We start from the raw sequence: 18,304 nt of genomic DNA on the forward strand, positions 1-18,304 counted from the left end.
TGGGTAGATAGCAAGGATAGGTGGCAGGAACATGAGAGGGAGGACCTCTCCACTGGAAAAAACCCGAAAACTCCTGAGAGGAGACTTTCAGGTATTTTCCTATAGACTCAGATTTTCTCTGAAATGAGGTGCATTATTTCCACTGTAGACTTCAGTAGAAAAAGAGTGAGAATCTGCCCTCCTGATGTTCATTATGAAAAAAGTGGGAGTTTAGCCTATAAAGATATAAAATGCTGGCAATTAATGTATTCACATGTGGAATGGAAAGGTTTGTGGACAAGCACAGGACCTGAACTTTACTTTGGATTTAAGTGGGATTTATGTATTTATTTTTAGAATCTTATTTTCCTGAGTACAAACTTATTTTAAATTGCAAAAATAAATTAAAACCTTGAACAAAATCAGATAGTTGATGAAAATTTCAAATTACCTTTTCCTCTTTGTATTGACATCTGGAAAGAAGAAGGATTGTAGAATATTTGAAAACAATGCAAAGGTATCTGAAGCAGTAAAAAATTACTGAAATGGGAGAACAAATCATCACAAAGAATGAAAATAAGAATTTGCACATTGCCTTTGCTTTTTAGATGAAGTAATGATATATTTAGGATTATAGGTCTTGAAATAGATAAATACAAACCAGCTTTCAGTAGGCCAGACAGCATCCAAACCAACACATTCTTAGCACAGAATCTTCCAAAAACTAAACTGCATGACAGTGCTTCTTTAAAAGATATGGTAAGCTTCATATGTTTTCTTGAAATATGCTCCAGCAATGAAAAATCATATCTAAATTATGTATATAATTACATTTTTTTTTTATCTAGGCATCATAATTTAGCAAATGAGGCTTAGAAATATCAGAAGTGGAAAATGAGAAAGTCAAAAGTTCAAGTCTTATTTTTTTTTCAGTTCTCTATTAACCATTAGCATTTGCTTTTCTCTGACTTAGCTCTTTTGTATTTATTCAGTTTATTCTTGGGAATTTGATATCATTGCTGATAGTTATGAAAATGTGTTTTGATTTTGTTTTAAATATAGCTTTATTTTTAGAGGATTTGCAGTCTTAAAGTGTATGTATGTCTCTGCACTGAAAAAATCAGATTGTGTTTACTTGACACTTTTAGGTAATATAAAAAGAAAAAAGCTGGATCTGAAATACTTTGAAATGAAAGCTTCTGCATGCATACACGTCAGTTACACTAGATTTCATGATCTGAGCTTCATGTGGGCTTAATGCCTAACAACTGTTCCTGAGCCTCAGTAATTATAACTATGCAATAGAATAAATGTGTACTCTGCATGGAAAACAGGTTCTTACATGTCTGTTAAAGGAATAGAAAGGCATCTGTAGAACAGTGCCTCAGAATAGTAATTGGGATATTTACTAGAAAAAATCCATCTTCCCAAGGGCTATTGCAAGACTCAGGTGGGTTTCCAGTTTTTATCAAGTCTAAGGAAATGAGCTGATCACTTCCTGGAGAGGTTCATCACACAAGCCATTAATACTTCCTTTCCCCCTGAGGGTGAAAACCAAACAAATGATCTCTCCTGTTAAATATTTCCCTCTTATCATTCAAATCCCTTCAAACTGCTGCAGAGTAAAAGCTCTGTTTTTTTCACAGGAACAGGTATGATATGGACAGCTGTGGTGTAAGATTTTGTGAGAAACATAAGACTAATTTTAGAGGTGATCAAATAGTTTCCTAATTAAACATGCTGAAATTTACTAAGGGCTTTGGCCTATATTGCTTTTTGAAAGCACTGTAGCTCACGGTACTGTTTTATAGATTTTATTAAAGTTGAATAAATAAAAATAAGATAAAGCAAGCACAGTATAAAAAGAAACTTCTTTTGGTGCTTCCTGACAAAGTGAGATTAAACTATAGTTACCAAATCAAAGTAAGAGTATATCCATATAGCAGTGAGTTAATGTTGATGTTGCATTATAATCAAAGCACGATGTTAGTTAGGGCACCAGATGAATGCAGTCAGTTTTCAGAATTTTATATAGAAGTGAAAGATAACATTCCATTTACTTTTAAAGAAAACAAAAGAATTTGATTGGAAGACATGTTTCCAAATTGTTATCTGATGTCTCAAGGCACAGGCAAATGGTCACGCTAATCCACCACAGCTGTGGAAGCTGGCCATACACATGCTCTTAGCTCTTAGAAAATGGGTAAGGAAACACACCTGAACTTAAATTGATAATGCTACAAAAAAAAAAAAAAAGAGGAAGATGTAGAATAATTCTGTAAGTTTTAGGGGAATAATTAGTCTCAAAGGTAAATATAATACAAGATATAATAATGATAAAGGTAAATATGATACAAGAGTGGATGGAGTTAAGGCATTTCCAGGAATGTGTGTGTTTATAAAAGCTCAACATTAAACATGAAGAGCTTAAGGATAAAATTACAAGAACTAATGGCTATGGCCACAAATAATGTCAGCCTGTAGATGAAAAAATCTAACATGTGGCAGGGATTTATAGCACAAGAATATCCTTGGAATACTTGCTGGAAAAGTAATCAAAAGCTTGGTGTTTCTGGGGATTTTGACTTTTATTCTTTCTGTGATTGGTGTTAAACCTAGAGAGCTGAAGCAGTAGTTTTGTAGTGAAGTTTTGTTTGCTGAAAGAACTTGTTTGCTTAGTTATCTTAGCTGTTAAAAAATGTTGAACAAACTGAATGGGCAACATTGCTTGGTCCCCAATAATATAACTCAATCACACCAAAATAAAGCAAAGTTTATGCTGACATCATCATACAAAAAATCTACTTTATAGTTTTTTTCAAAATGTCTGCATGCCCTGAAATTCCTACATGATCAGAAAGGAAAGAGCAGTGCCTACTTCTGAGCCTGAGTCAGAAGGTTAGCGCATTAGCCTTCATTTCTCACATAAATGCAGGTGCCAAGATATGCAGAGACCTAATACAAAGCCAGCTGGCACCAGGCACTTGTTGACCTGCAGACCTGAGCTGGGAACTAGAGGAGCCAGTTCCAGAAAAAAGCAAAGTACTTGATTTTAAAGGAACTTTATTGAAAATGAATCACAAACCAAATGGTGCACTATAAATATTTCATGAAAAATGTACATAAGTAGTATAATTTTATGTTCCATTAGGAAGGAAAAGATACTGCTGAAATCCTAATAAGCCTTACTATGTGAAGAAATACTAAATGTGACACAGCCTATTAAGGCTAAATTATTCTTGTGCTTTAGATGTTTGATTGAGAAGGTATGCAGGTCTTTGTGTATTTTTTCTGAAGGTAGGTCCTTCAGAAAAAATATGAGTGTTCCTGTTATTTATTATGTAGCCACTACCATAAAGCTGTCATGTTACAAATATGTGAAGTGGATGCACTTAATTTACCATCCTGTTTCTAAGGAGAGGGGTCTACTCTTTAACTTTGTCTATTATCTATGGTTGCATAAAACAGTCTGATCATGTCTTGTCACTGGTTCTAGCTGCATTATTTCTTAAATATCACCTTTTTTTGCTTGATTCTTCTACACTTGACTTCTCTTTTTGATGTGACTAAAGCTGAAAACCTTAGCTTATGAAGCACTCTGCAAAAAGATCTGCATCCTTTCTGTTTCCTGCAGACTCTCTACATTAGAAGTCATCTTACTCTCTTCTTGCAGCAAGGTACGTAACACAGTGTTGATCTGTGACTAGAGCTCCTAGTTGCTGCCGAAAGTCTGTACACTCAGTGCTGTTCTTATCAGCTAGCTCTGGGATAGTTTGGCTGTATTTTTCTTTCTAGTAAATAACCCTGCATATTTATCAGTAACAATGATACTACAAATAATGAAGTCACAATGTCACAACCTTTCTTTGCGGGAGAAAATACAAAAATGCTTGAAAGTTTTAGTCATACTATCACTCAGAAATATATTATTGGCTCTATTTTTTGACTTAAAAATATAGAAACTTTCCCTGGAAAGATGAAATTTGGTATCAAGTGGTAAATTTTTAATTGCAATAACAAAATGCTCTGGTCTAAAAAAGAAGTTTTACTCAGTAGTAAAAGCCCATGAAATGTATTAATTAAAATACTTGTGAATAAAATGCCTTGGGGTTTTGTTGTTGGGTTGTGGGTTTGTTGTTGTTTGAGGTTTTCTGGGGGGGGATGTGTGTGTGTGTGGTTGTTTGGGGTTTTTTTTGACAAAAGAACATTTTCAACACAATGCAATTTTGGGTAGTGATAGTGAATGAACAAGACTTTTAAGGTAATGGACAGCTGGTGTGAGATACCTTTTCTTTTAATTTCTATATTTTAAGATAGTAATTTTTTAAAAAAGTGGACTCCTAGAAAAATAATCTTCAGCCTTAACATACCTACTATCTGGAAGAATTAAAAGAAAACATACGAAATCTAACCATTTCCTCCCACTTCAGAATCTGGCTCTGCTTAGTCACTAGAGGGTTTTTTTATTTAGTATTCAAGGTTGACAAATGAACAATTTTCCTTGAATCCATCTTCCCTCTGTGTGAAAAGACTTATAATACTGTTCAGTTCCCCTGAAAGAAAATGCTTATTGACAACTATTTGAAAAAAATGAAAAATACCAGATATGACATTTTAAATTTTCCAGTAGCTGTTTAGATGGTGGGCAGGTACTGTTTCCAGAATGATTTAAATAACAGCCATTGCAGGAAGAAGCACAAGAATTTATCTAGGCAGTGGCTTGAATAAATAAATTGTGCAAAGAATTTTATGCAACTGTAGTGGTGCTTGAACTTGATATTTCAGATGTTGTGTAGATAGAATACCATATCACAGGTGGACTAGAAAATCAAAATGCACAAGGAGTTTTCTTAAATCTCCCACCAGAACTATCAGGGCTGTTTTCCATGCATGTGAATAGATAAAGACTGGGAGAAATTAGTCAACAAAATGTCTTTATATTCCAGCCATTCTGTCCTGGCCAACGTTAACCCAGAGTATTGCTGCACTGGAATATCCAATATTCTTATATCTTTGTATTACCTTCCTCTTAGAAATGATACTCTGAAAACTAACCAACCATAGCTCTGGATAAAAACAAGAAGGGAACTGGAGAAAACAACTGGCAGTATGTTTTGGGGAGAAATCTGTCAAACAGTACGTAGAAGAATATATGTTATTGCACAGATGATGGTTAGTGACTACAGATGTACAAGCACAGCATTACAGTGAAGATGTGGGACTTGTTAGCACTCTTTGGACATGCTTTAGTATAAAAATAATATTAAAAATACTATTATAAAAATTAAAGGAATCAGAGAATTACGGAGATAAAAAAGACCATGTGTTCATCTTGTGCACCACTATGCCAGCATAGGGTTTCTCCTTCTAATGCACCTGTCTGTATTCTTTCTTATCTAAACAGTTATGCAGTAGCGATCTGAGTTTCCCATATTGCCTGGGAGGAAATCATTCTGTTCTAAGAAGAGTAAAAAGTATTTTGATTTTTGTCATGGTGTCTGTTTTGATAAGTCAGGTATTAATTCCACTCTCATAGCAAGTACTTTCTCATATTCCTCTGAATTATATTTTTCTCTTTGGTTCATGAATCATAGGTGTATGTGTATATTGTAACAGCCTGTGGGATCCTGGTGCTGAACGGACTATGTGAAGCTGTGAGGCTTGGGATGAATTTAAAAATAACTATTCAAAGTTTATTGGAACATTCAGCCACTGTTTTTATTACACAGGTAAGACAGCAAGGCAGACAGGTAGGTATCTGCACTGCCCTTTTTGCTTAATGCTGTAGATGACTATATAACATAAACTTATTTTAAATTACCTTTACCCTTTTGTAAAGTTATGTGGGTGTTCACTCAGATTTTAAAAGATAGGTACTTGCCACTATTAATATAATGTCAATAATACCATCTGGCCATGAGTAAATTTCTTAAATGAAATATTTGCCTCAACCTCACTATTGTTAACAGGAGTTGCAGGACTTTCTACTCATTTATGTGACACAAAGAGATTGCAGGAACATAGTCTTAAGACTCCTGTATTTGCAAACTGTACCCCCAGTTTCAAAGGTGCAAAATCTCTATGAAAATTATATTAAACGGGGTGCTTTGTCAAAGATCCAGGTGAATTACTAGTTCAAAATGCATTCAAAACTAAAGGCTATCCCTCATTATATGTCTAAAGCAAAAAATAATTTTGGTGTAATACACTGGAAGGAAAGGTAGTCTTTTCTCAAAATGCAGAGGCTTTATTGTAACTCTGTAGAACAATTACTAGACTAGTGTTCTTTTTTGAAAAGACAATCACAAAATTGGTTCCAAATAAAGGAGAATCATATATTTTTATTGCTGCTGACTTCACTACAAGAGTTTTAATCTTTTTTCAGTAAAATTCAATATTCTGGTATGTTCTGAAGTAGTCTCTTTACATATGGGAAGAGCCAGTTTTATGATAAGAAACTTCTTTTTTCATAGTATCAAATAAAGTAGCGTTGGGGTTTATGGTTTGTTACAATAATCTCCCTCTTGAATTTCATTTTTTTTGAAGCATTTGGATTAAAGGAAGTACAATCAAGAAAATAATGTTTAATCCAAAAGAAAAATGTGAGATGTGAAGAAAGGTCAAATGAAATTGGTTACCAGTTACTCGTTTAACACTGCAGAATATCTGAGATTTAAGAGAAAATTTTAAAGATCTACGGCTTCTACACTTTCCTGAAGAGGGAGGAGCAAATTAATACTTTATTATTATAATACCTGAATCTCTGTATTAGAAGATACATTGCTCTGCTTGTTGTGCAAGGTATCACGACACAAAATCTGTGGTCTGTGGAGCCATAAGAAGTAATGCATTAGGGAGGACTGAGCACTAAACAGTTTGCCTGGCTTCACTTAATAAGGCAGTCACCCATCCAGGGGGGTATGATGCAGTTTAAATGTGAGTTAATGCATAGGAATTGGGACAGAAGGAAAATGCATCTATCTTTCCTGCTCTTACTATGTTAAGCCCCTCCAGAATGGAAGCACGGCATGTGAGGGAAGCTGTGGGTGGGACACTGCAGTGGATGAAAGATGAATTTCACACCAAGGTTTGCGGTATACTTGAATATGGAAGATATCATCACTGAAACTGTTGTGTGCCATATTTTGCATATCCATGTGTGGAAAAGTACAGAAAAATAAAATAATTATTTTTCTTTGTTGTTTTTACATGTCTAATCACTTAGGGAACTCTGAATTAAAGTTTTGAGCTGTATATCTATATATGGATTAACAGCTTAATACTGTGTATTCAAGATCCTGCAGAATCTTTTAGACACTAGCTTGCAGGGTTATAAAAAGAGGAAAATCAAGAACTGATGAACTTTTGGATTACAGAAACATTGTTCTTGGAAGTTTTCCCAAGGATTTATTTCAAGGGACTGAAGGCAATATTAGAGAAAAAGAATTTCCATTGAGTCATGATGACACAATTATAATTTTTCTCCTGAAAAAAAAAGAGAGACCTGAATGATATCAGGAATGTGCACAAGGCTTTTCTCTGCTCTCCATAGAACAAGTAATTTGACTTGGAGATCTAGCAAAGCTTACCAAAGCCGTAATTTGCTGAGCATTTCTCTTTGCCCTATCACATTTCTGCTTCTGAGGTTTTGTTTTAACATAAGGGTTTCTACAACACTATCCCTCTATTGTTTTGAAAAATATTTGATTATGTCAGATCAAGAGAAACAACTTTTTATTACATCAGTAATACAATACTCTTCAGAACCTGTGTTTAAAGGGAAATTTATATTGAACTGAAATATGTTTGAGCAACTGGGGCAGGGACAATCACTGGCCATGTTGGGATAATTAATAGATTGATATTTGCTTGGTTGTTTTTTAAATGTTAATGAACTTTCTAAGATTTTATTTTATAGGACATCAATTCCTGAATTGTTTAGAGGTACAATCTAACATTAATAGCCAATTTTTCCATAGAGCAGAAAAAATAAAGCAGTGCCAACAATATCTATAACCCACTAAGCCTTCAATAAGATAAACAGACCTGTCTAAGTCACAGTATATAAAGAAGCAAAGAAGGAGGTTAGTAACTGTGATTTGAAGCTGTAATATTACAACAATTTTGAATATCAAAAACAAAGTCTGAGTGCCCGATCTTTGACTGTGTGACTTAGTGCATGTTCTCAGCAGGCTTATTTTGATTAATGTTTACAACTGGAAAAAGATCAACAGAAGTTGCTTCTTATGAGCTGAACTGCTGGTACTTTCTATGCTACATCTCGGGGTTCTGCTGCCTAGTTTTCTAGATGGTAGTAATAGTCAGAGGGTGCAGCAGATTTCATTTTGTCAGCATAGCCAGTCTCCTTCCTTTTCTGCAGTTCAAGGTGCATGTGGAAGTGAGAAGTTGGTCTGTGAGCCAGTGTGGCCAGCATTCTGCCTCAGGGTTGCTGAGATTAGTTGTAAGGATGGAGAGCTAGGAAGAAAATGTTATCAAGATACCAGACAACATTCTATCTTTGTAACAATTCAGCTGTATCTATGTCTTCATTAGTATCAGCAATTATTAGTAAAAGAACTGGAGAACCATGTAAATATCATTGGACAGTTTGAGCACCTGTAACTAAGATGGTGAAGGATGTTGAGAAGAGGCAGTCCTACATTTCCTAGCAGAATGGTTTTCAAGCCTGAAGCAGCCTTGGAAGAGGGCTACGTACAGAAAGTACTTAGAAATATGAAGCAGTCACAGAACTTTGCTGGTTTCAAGCACATTTGAACAATCAGTAACAAATACTGCAGTCAAACGCCAAACATTTACTCTTGGTGCCCTGTGGTAACTCGTTTTATCCAAAGGAGAAGAACAGAATTCCATTACAATTCTTCTTCTCTTTTGTTAAATACACAAATGTTGGTATCCAAAAGCCTGTTATAAAGACACCTACGCAAATAGCTTAAGTCAACATTTGCAAACATGGAAGTCCAATTTTAGCAATTCAGATCCATATTTCCGCTTCTCAACTGGATGACCTGATTTTGAGAGACACTGTGCATCCACAAGTCTGATATCAGTTTCAGTACGATCATCAGGAACTGACTGTGATTCCAAATCAAACTGGCTGATTAAGCATCTACTAACAGAGACGCCTAACTTTAAAGAAATGCATATTTGAAAATACTTTACAAATGTATTTTTAGGTCAGCTTCCTCTTTACAGGACTTACATAAGGTTTCACTGTTTGGTTTTTCTATTTCCATTCACTTCATTACCTTTTGGATCATGTCCCCAGTCCACTTCTGTTTGGCTAGTTCTTGTGAGTATCAATGTAATCAGTGGGTATTTACAGCCTTATATCTCTTTTGAACAAAATCCTACACTTATGGCACATAATATAATGCCTTTTGTAACAAGCAAATGTTTAACATGCACTGAGATCAGATCCTCAAACTGTCTCTATCATCCAGTTTTTACCCAGACTCAAATAAACTAGAATATGACTGCCTTGAAAACTACCCGACTCATAGGACACCTGACCCTAAAGCACAGGCGTGTTCCACCCTGAGCTGAGGCTGAGTGTGGCCCAGCCATTGCTACCCACATTTCTAATGGCAACATAGGAATTTCAGAGGACACGCACAGAGATTAATTGCTGTAAGAGAAACAAGTTTCCCAGGTGCCATTTTTTAACTGGAGTCTCCTTCACTGACTTACCAAGAACAGGTCTGCCTCACAGGGCACATCTGACACTAACTTTATCATGTCCAGCACAGCATTGTGGACACCATTAGTTTTGGAGCCATAAACACTTTTCCAAAAGACCCCTGTTGTAGTGAGTAGTTGAAGGATGAAAAGGACACAGTGCGGGTCTAGGTATTACTTAATTTCTGATTCTTTTCTCATATGTAGAGTCCTGTATGTGTCTTAGATTGAAAACCTAATTAATTTTAATTATTGAAAGGAGTAGAGATCAGTATCTGCCAGTTTATCCTTCTATTATTACCCAGCTGCTGTGCAAGTTATTTAGAGGCAGCCCTGGGAGGAGTCTGACCTAAATTAATTCAGATAAGAACAGGCCTTAACTAAATTATGCCACAACAGTATGAGGAATAAGTATGAGATAAGGTGACAGAGCTGAAAATAATCATCTTTACTGCAGTGGGCTGAGCAGCTTTAAACAAGTGAAAGATTCGATATTGAAAAGCAATAATAAAGGCAGAAGGTTTGGAAGAAGTCCCTATGGAGTTTGCAACCTGTTTATTTAGTTAGGGTTTTTTCCTCTCTTTTTCTTTTAGAAAAGACATGCTGTCTGGATACAAATGGTAATCCCTCCCAGATCTGTAGCCAGCTTTAGTATTATTTTATGAATTAGTCTCCTAACATCTAAATTAGCTTCTTTATTTTTCTGTTGTGGAATGGAATACTAAATATGCTAAATCTTCACAAACTATTCTGTTATAAAACTCCTTATAAACCTCATATAGCATAAACCAATTGTCAAAATACAATGAGACAGAACCATCGGCCTCCACCTGAGATCTGTAATAGCGCACCCATGATAGGATGGCAGTTTGATCTGCTCTGTCTTGTCAGAGTTCCTGTTTCTCCACTAGCACACAGTCACATGAAATCTCTATATTTGTTTCTCGAGTCTGCTGTCTCCTTCTGCTCTTCACTGTCTCTTTTCACTCTTCGCTATGTCAGCTCCATACATCTAGCCAAAAGCATCTGAGTGAAGCTATTCGTCTCCACTGGAGCCTTGTATGGGGTTCTGAAATCCACTATTGCCGGAGGCATTTGTAGAAGGTGCAGTTCTGACAGTGCCTTCTCTTGCGTGTAAACTAGGAAAATTCACTTTGCTTCTTTTGGAGACATATTTAGGAAAAGTAGATTATAATGTGGAATATATATTGACTCCCTCCCCCAGCACTGCAATTCCATAATTAAAATTTTCCTTTTCCGAAATTTATAGTGAATATACCAGAGACCCAAATGTACATAGTTCTGGTTTTCTACATACTCAGATGTACTCAAATATATACACAAAAATGAGCTTAGAACTCTCCACAGTTCACATACGTGTATGACACAGTGATTCTGTCAACTGGTTGAACTGTCAGTTTTCAGTGTAGACTGGATATTAATGGGGAAGAGGACAAGAGTGCTTAATTGCTGCAAACCTTTGAAACTAGTAATGGACCATCGCTTTTGAGCATCACATGTTCACTCTAAAATTTCTTCTAGGAGGTCTTTGATAATGGAAGAGAAAAGTAATTTCTTGATGGGAGCCCAAAAGATCTTTCTTATCAGATCCTTCTCATTCCTGATGATCTTCAGGTGGGTACTTACAATTAGCATGTGGGGTGTCTATTTGTATTCCAAGTTGAACAGTGTTGAACAGTTGAACCGAGTGCTTAGTTTAATTAATTTCTAAGTTCTCACAGGGAACAGTGTGATTATGTGATAAAAGCCATGAATCTGCAGGGACATGACCCTTATGAGAATTAAATACAGTTGCTATGGTGGGCAACTACAGCAATAAAGAAAAAGGGGAGAAAAAGAGGAGGAAGACAAAAGTTTACAACTGTTACAGGCTGCTAATTTGTCATCTGGACCTTCAGCACTTAGAAAGTGCAATTTTATCAAGAGCCGATTGTGCTTTGTCAGCAGATCATTTTAATCATAAATGCTTACTTAACAGCAAGAATATAATTTCGTGTGAATTTTGTGTGTGTGTGGGGACATGGTTACAAATGTTTCTCAGAAGTGGTGGGAGAGTTAAAAAATGATCTTATTTGTGAATTTTGATACTCAAGAGTTTTAGAATTTGTTTAAGGTAGTGTTTCAATGTTTAAAGACAGCAGTGAACATCCCTGTTATTTCAGTATTAAAAAAGGACTTGAGGAATTACTTAGAAGTGTATTGATTTAGTTCTTGCAAACTTATTTCTGAAGACTGTAGCAGTGTATTTACCATTTTTACTTAAGCAATTTCAACGTAAAGCTACCATTTTTATGACTGTAGAAGTGTGTGTGCATGGATACATTAAATCCAGCATAGCAATGTACACCACAGTAAGCACAGACTGCTTGCTGTCCTAGAAATCAGGAGGCCTAGACAGCTCTTTTTGAAGAAACTAGGAACATGAATGATAAAGACCTTAGCAAAATCTGTGGAGAAACATCAATAAACTGTGTATTTTTCAAAGTCTTCAATTTTCCTAACAGTTGCTAGATTTTGCTTTTTAAAAAAACATGTTTGTCCTTGTAATCAAACTTCTGCTGTGGATTCAGTGCAGTTTTTGACACAGCTGAAACACAATGAAATTGGGTAAGAAACAACTTCCATAATGGAATCATGTCACTAATATATTGAATGAGTACAGGAAAAAATGGTATGTATGTATGCATGTACGTATTGGACAATTACTATAAGCAAACTACTCTGTAGGAGGGAAAGAAAAAGCAAATTTCCCCAGTCAACCTAGATAATCCATCTACTCTATCTACTTAGAAACACTTATTTTCTGTTGCCTATAAGATTCTTCTTTCTTTATGTAACATGCATCAATATTGACACCCAGTGGTCAGAGAGACTTAACTCAAGTTACTCACAACTCAACTCTCTGTGTCTAGTTTTAACATATTATGACCCTGAATTTAATCTAGTATCTATATAATTATGCTTACATGCGTACAGGCACAGATGTCTAGGAAGAGAGAAATAGATTTTCCACTTAAAAGGTGGGTATTAACAATGGAGATGTTTTCAGTAGCACAAAATGACATCCATCTTCTTTTGACATTCAATAGGAATTAGCCCTTGGGCTGACATTTATGCTAGTGAAAAATCTTCTCTCACACACTGTCCTTGCCTGGTTGCAATAAACAAACATGTTCATACCAGTCAAACATAATTAGTTCCTACTAGAACTAAAACATCCGTAAAAACTGCTAGTGCCATGTCAAAAGCACAAACCTGAAGTATATTTATCTACTTATTTTGCACAGTTCTCATGTCTGCATGTACGGAGTTGATGTGAACAGTAGTCTCTTACGATTTTTATTCTTAAGCCGACACCATTGAATGGAAACTGTAGACTGGTGTGTGTGCGATAAGTGGGGCAGTGCTCTAAAATAGAGGAAGAATTTAAGGACTGGGGAGACAAGAAGGAATAATGCACTTTGCACAGATGTGATAGAAGTCATCAGGCAGTGAGAGAGAACAAGGTGGTAGGCTTCCCTTTGTGAGAACACTGGAATATGAACAAGAGTTGTGGCCACTGCAATAACAAGAAAATAGATTATGGTAATTTTTTGGAAAGAAAAAAACCAAACAAATGAAGAAAAACCCCAAGCCTTCTGTGTTTCCCTAAGACTGTACACTTTTCTCATGCTAACTTAATTCAAAGGGTATATTTTTCTAGAAGATGGCTAGTGTACTCGACAGTACAAACAATATTCAGAGCATAAAGCAGAGCAAGTCTGTGAGAACAATATTTAGTTCACAAGTCAGAGGCTAAGTACTTTAGATCTCAGGGCAGTTAAGTACAAAATAGCTGGACTTTGTGAAGGGATCTGAGAGGTGGTGGGAGAATGGAAACTAAGAAAAACTCTATTTTCTTATTATGACCTAGGACTCTGAATAGTAAATAGTTTGACTAAGGCAGAATTTGTCATCTTTGAGTCAAGACACCCCTTATCTCTTTAAGAAGAGTTAGCTGACCTAGTTTGTTGTCCTCTCAATAAATCTTTGTCTCTTTATTGCCAGGTCTTATAATGGAAAGCAAAGCCCTGCCTCCTGGATTGAATATTCTGTCCACATTTCCTTGACATTTCAAAGTATCATTCTACATTTCTGGGAATAATGGGATTTTTTTTTGTGAAAAAAATAATTACAATACTGGGGAATCAAGTAACTTTATCCAGAATGTAGATCTTTACGGATGTATTACTGTTGAGACAGAGAGCAGGACAAAATGGAGCAAGAAAATATGGAGACTGTCAGCAACAGAAATGCAGAGGTAATTCCTTTGTTAATAAAGTAAGGTAAATAATGGCAACTCTTTTCAGTAAGTACAAGTGACAAGCCTACTGGTCTTTGAGAGATCATCCACTGTCTCCTTGTAAGGCTAAATTATACTAATATATGTATTATACTGGTAGGTATCTCAGAAAGAGGAAGAGGAGAAACACAATAATGGAAGTTCTATTATATAGTTGGCTGAAATGAGAGTCCTCCAATTTATCTGTTGTTACATTGTCTTGCTGTATCTTCCACCTTAAAATCCCTCTGCTTTGCTCTTTGATATAGATAATATGATAGATCTTCCAGCAGGTACAGGCAATGAAAAAGGAAGTTCTGTCTTGTGCCATAATGAATTTTTAGGAAAGATTTGTAAGGAGTCACAATACCACTTAATTGGTGAAGCATCTGGGGTTTAATAATAAACCTTCAGTACAAGAGCACTCCTTCATGTCTTCCAGTGGTGGGTCTGAAAACTTATGTAGTATTTCCATGTATGCTAGCTGCTATAGTCAAGCCTCTCCCTGTAGGCTCTGTCTTTTATATAGCCTTAGGCCACTAAGGCTACAATAGCACTATAATATAAATTTTCAAGAAAAGCATATAATATAAGCACTCAAAATCTGATCAACTCAGGGCTGAAGGACAACTTTAAAAAACTTTAAAATATTAGTAAAACAAATAAATTTGTTAAATTATTAGAAGTTTGCTATTTGCATTAGGTTCAGCTGGAAAAGGACAACTGAAAAAAGGAGTCAAAGACAAGTTGTCATTTGTAAAATGAAAAAAGATGATTAGAGGCTAAAATAAGACAAAGATGTTAATTCATATCCTATAACTATTAACAGATGCAATCCTAGAGACAGTGGTATGGGACAGCATCATGGCAGTACTGCAGAAAGAAATGATATAAATATGTGTGTGCATGTGCGTGTATATATATATATAATGCCTATAGTTTCTTGGCCACTTCTGCGAGTAATTCCAATCAATGAAGTGTATATTCTGACATATGGACATGACTTGGCAGACTTTGTGTATGTTGTGCATCAAATATGTTTGTTGAATGCATGACTGCCATCTGAGAACATTATAGCATTTAGCCAGGATGATGTGTCATTAGTGATTGTGTTCTAGCTGCATTAATTTTCAAAAATAAAAAATATCTTCTGAATATTTTGCCCTAAGTGTTTTGAAGAATGTTACATAAGTTGTACAATCATTCTAATTAATTATATATTTTATATATATACACAACAATTCACTGTTGTAGATTCATGTCTAAATGAGGCTGCCCTAGAACAGGCCTGCAATATATCTTGTAGCCTTGCTGATCTTACTATTAACAGGTCAGCCATTGGCAAGGAAGTACATGTAGATTAGATCCCTGAAATAGTAAATGAGGATAGTGGATACTTCAAGCGACATATTCATGGATTACCTGCTTAGCATGAATACAATAACATATACATTTTCCAGTGTTGGAAAAATATCTTATATTCAGCAATTAATCATTAGTGTTTGAAATCTAATGAGCCCTTAGGAAAGAGACATTGCAGTAGACACCATAAGCTGACTAAAAAAAGCTTAGAGTGAGTGTTATTATCTTTTAAGCCAAATGTAGTGTAACTACTCATTAATATGTTCCTGCAGTAAAAGTGAAATGAGCTTGCCTGTACTGAGAACTTTACATTGTAAAAAAATGTGAAATGAATAAATGAACTTATGCTAATAAAATATAAATTAATGTAGAGAGTAACTAAAGTTCTGGGACATGGTTCCATATTCCTCTGTATTCTGAGACCACAATATTGTTAAAAAGCAATATATATTCAGTGTTAATGACAAGATAAATGAAAACAAAATTTCAAATACAAACAGAGTTTTAAGTGTTCTCCATAACACTATTAGCAGGTATACCTAGGAGGGTATATTCATTACTGTTTATAGTTTAGCAAAGCAGATGAAATTATCCAATGATAATTTGATTGAGAAGCAGAAGCCATAGGAAGAATGGTCAAGAAAGGAAGTGAAAATGCGTATGACAAATAAAGACCAGAAGAAAGTTGGTTGTGCCCTTCCTCTTCATGGATCACATTATGTGGAGTGGTAACAGTTAACTAATACCCATACAATGCTTATGATTTGTAATTCATACATGATTATAAGTTTAGCACATATTACTGCCATTGGAAATGTATCACAAAGATGCCTTAGTTGTTTTGTTGTTTGCCTGCTTTTTTTCATATGCCTGAGAACTGTGACTTAATATTAACTGAAGGGACAGAAAATTTAATTTTATTTCCCTAATTATAAAAATATGCATTTCTTTAAAATAGTTCAACTTTGAAGATGGTCCGTTTCAGCCTGCCTGTTCTTTGAGCTAAAATAATGGGATACCAGCCAAATGAAACAGGGCAATTCTACCAAGTTTCCTATGATGGTAGAGTTTTGCAGTGTCTGAATTCTATCCTTGGAGGGAAAGACAGATACAATTTGAGTGAACTGTAGTAAAATTCATGAGGATATTCCTGTATCTGCACTTTAATGTCAATTTCAATGCCTTTATTTCAGCCTTTATACAGAACTTCAGTTTTGCCCCTGAGCAGTAACAGACAGGGAACTGAGGAGTCCCCTTCCATTATTTTTCTCCAGTGCTTCAAAACCACTGTTTTCAAAAATATTCACTGATGGTCATGATTTTTTCTGTAAAAAATGAATGAGAATGATGACTTGGTAGTGAGGAACGTTTTTATCACTTTCAACACTTGTCTTGGGACTCTTCCCTGTGGCTTTTCCTCTTTTTCTCATGCCCCAGGAAACAAAATTTTTGTAATGTGTGTGGTATCCCTCCCCTGTTTGTGGTACACTTTGTCTGTGGTAGCCCTGCTTTGCTGCTCTTCTCTGGATGTGTTCACTGGTACCTTGAAACGTATTTTTTGTCTCTTTAACATTTAGGCGAGAGCTCTCTTTTGGCAGAAATGAATTAACCTCACAACTTTAAAACTGACAATGACACTATGTAACAATTTTGTTGTCTAACTATTACAATGACAAGAATACGAGCAACTACTTTTAAAGAGAGAAAAAAATCATGGCATGCTGTTGCGGGTCTTGCTCATGAAGGTCACAGATTTAAATGTCCTCTTTGAAGGCAAAAATGCACACTGCATTTTCCATGTGAGCAGCTTATTTTCAAGTGTAACCATGCTTCCTCCCCTTGGAATTAGAAGGCAGTGTTCTTTTCGTGATTATTAAATTATTTGGCTTTTCATTCTACCTGCTCCATAACATAATTAGGACCATATCTAATAGCAGTAAGATGAGTCTGCAAACCCTGTTGTGCCAGATATGCAGAACTGAGCACTGCATGGGAAGTGTAATTGCTGAGCACTCTGCAGAGCATTCACTGCTTGACTCCAAACTGGGAGGGGCTGTAAGCAAATCAGAAGACATGAGTAGAATTGAAAATGATCTGGATAAGTAGGAAAAAAAAACCAAACCCACCCTGAAAAAAAATGAAGGTAATTCTGTGAAGACAAGTGCAAAGTATCATTTATGATAAAAGTGATCAACTACATAGTAGAAGCTGGGGTATGCCTGGCTTGACAGTTTTGTTGTAGCTGTCATTCTGTTGTAAAGAAGAAAAATAGCAAACTGTAATGGGTTTAGTATAGTTTATACTCTTTAATATAAGTTTAACAAGAGTTTCAGTATTATCTTCAGATGTGGGTACCAGACTGCAATATAGAGAGGAAATTTTTAGTCTGGAGAAGGGAAACAGAAATAAGCACGTTAGAGAACAAGATCTTTGAGAAACAATTACAAACCTTAGCTTGACTTGTTTAGATGACTTAGTTCTGCTGGTTTCAGAAGAGCAGCTATAAATTATTTCCTGTCAGCTCACTCCTGAAAGATGGGATTGCTATTATCCTGCCCCTGTTGCCAATACCCCTGTTTTTTTGGCTTAAGCTGGTTTCATATACTTTCCTTCACAGCTGTAGCAGGCAAAGAGGCGAGTTATCTGAGGTGAGTTGATGGGATAAACACATGACCTGAGATAATTTTACTTTTTTCTTTTTGCAGTGGATGCACCTTTAGAAGACATGTAGTAACTATTTTCATATGTTAAAGATTACTGTAAAGAAGAGAACACGTTAATCTCTGTATTAATTGTGTATAAAAGACAATGAAAGGGCATCCACTATAGCATCAAAAATGTAGGTCAGACATTAAGAAAAGATTTCCTTTACCAACTGTAGGGATTGTTAAGCACTGCAGTGGATTTCCTAGGAAGGCTGTTTAA

The 18,304-nt window shown here is 35.6% G+C and overlaps 1 long non-coding RNA gene across 1 annotated transcript in view; it reads left to right on the forward strand.

Moving 5' to 3' along the window:
• The window catches only part of LOC308071571, a 377,062-nt gene that overhangs the window by 337,699 nt on the left and 21,059 nt on the right, over positions 1-18,304 (forward strand). Inside the window, exon 4 of the long non-coding RNA XR_013931244.1 lies at positions 1-18,304. This exon is cut by the window's left edge and continues 22,381 nt beyond it; it is cut by the window's right edge and continues 21,059 nt beyond it. This is a non-coding gene — a long non-coding RNA (uncharacterized lncRNA).

The sequence above is a fragment of the Falco punctatus genome, assembly GCF_963210335.1.
Source record: "Falco punctatus genome assembly, chromosome: 11".
NCBI classification, from domain to species: domain Eukaryota; kingdom Metazoa; phylum Chordata; class Aves; order Falconiformes; family Falconidae; genus Falco; species Falco punctatus.